The following is a 1,807-nucleotide window of genomic DNA, read 5'->3' as shown; positions in this document are numbered from 1 at the left end:
AAAATACTGAGTTAAATGAATCGATTTTTGCTTGTGCTTATAAATGGATAGAGCTTTAATTTTAAGACTAGATCTAGCAAAAGTATTTTCAACAGAAACAGAGTAGTTTAGTCAATAGCCTTGCATTTTAAATCCTCAGTTCTTTAGGAGCTTTCTCCCCAGGATCTGGAATTCTTCAGACTAAGTAATAATGCTGACCCAAAATCTATAGCCCTACATCTGATTTTTCCTTCCTTACTCACCTAGACTTTGGGGCACCTGGCTGGTTCAGTCAGTTAAGTGTCCAACTTTGGCTCAGGTCATGGGTTCAAGCCCTGTGTGGGGCTCTGTGCTGACAGCTCAGAGCCTGAAGCCTGCTTCAGATTCTGTCTCTCTCTCTCTCTCTCTGCCCCTCCCCCACTTGTGCTGTGTCTCCCTCTCTTGGTGTCCCTCCCCTGCTCATGATATGTCTCTCTCTGTCTCTCAAAAATAAATAAACATTTAAAAAAAGTCACCTAGCCTTGCTTCTAAAAAGAGGATTTTTAAAAATATACATGTGGTTAGCATAACCCCTTCCATATGCTTTTCCTAAATTTTCCCAGATACTCCCTTTACCCCAGCAGGTTTCTAGGTAGCAAAGAAAAACAAGAATGAAAAGATAGGTGTATAATTCTAGATAACTAGTTCTAGTTAAAAGGGTGAATAGCTGGGTATTGTATATATGCAATAAATCACTAAATTCTACTCCTAAAACCAATATTACACTATATGTTAACTGATTTGAATTTAAATAAAATTTTGAAAAAAGAAAAAGTAGAGCATGAATAGAAATTACTTATATTCAGGAAGCATATCATGTGTATTTAGAAATGTGGGCTCTGAACACATCATGTGTAAATCCCACCTCTACCACTTGCTGTCTGGGTGACCTCTGATAAGTCATGTAAGCAATTCCTTTCAAATTTAGTTCTTTTTAAGCTTACGGAGAATAATAATACCCATATTTTAGCATTACTGTGAAGATTAAACAAGAGTGCTGGCTCTGAGGAAGTACTGAATAAATGTTGGTGGTTATTGTTAGTATTAGATCCTGCATCTTGGTAATATGGAAGTAAATGGGCTAGTCTTTGGTCCAGTTTCCTTTACCTTCACCTAAATATCACCCTTGCTCAGAGGAATGGAGGCTCATGAAGTTGCTTAGATCAGATCATCATAAATAATAAATAATTAAATAGGAACTTCCCCCCATGAGACAAATTTCAATAAATCATAATTATTCAATAACATTATGCCAAAGGAGCCATGAATAAAACCATTAAGGGAAACACTTTATTGGGAGGTTTGTTGCTTAATGAACTCAGAATCTTTGAAAAATGTTTTAAAACTTAATAAATGAAGAACTATCTGCTCTATCCTTTCTAATTTTTAATGAAGCAATTAAGTATTCTAATACAGTGCTATTTGAACGTTAATGTTTCTCATTTTCAGCGATTTTTTAGTTCATTCAGTCTCTCATAAAATAATGAAATCTTTTTCTAATAATTTAAAGCATTTTTGTTGTTATTTCATGCTAGACTTTACATGAGTGAAAAATTAACACAAATGGCAATGTCCCATTGCTGCTCAACGATGACCAGATGAAACCAGAGTGTTGTGGGGCAGACCAGGAAGAGGGAGCTGTGCTCACATCCACAGACCTTTCATCTGTCAACTCCACACCATGTTAAACCTCACCTTCACATTGAACTTCATATTACCATACCCACATTCATAATTAGATTCCTGTCTAAAGTATACATTTTAATGAGATGTGTCTAATGCTGCTTCA

The sequence above is a fragment of the Suricata suricatta genome, chromosome 5 (assembly GCF_006229205.1).
Source record: "Suricata suricatta isolate VVHF042 chromosome 5, meerkat_22Aug2017_6uvM2_HiC, whole genome shotgun sequence".
NCBI lineage: Eukaryota > Metazoa > Chordata > Mammalia > Carnivora > Herpestidae > Suricata > Suricata suricatta.
The sequence above is the reverse complement of the archived record's forward strand: the minus strand, read 5'-3'. Positions refer to the sequence as shown.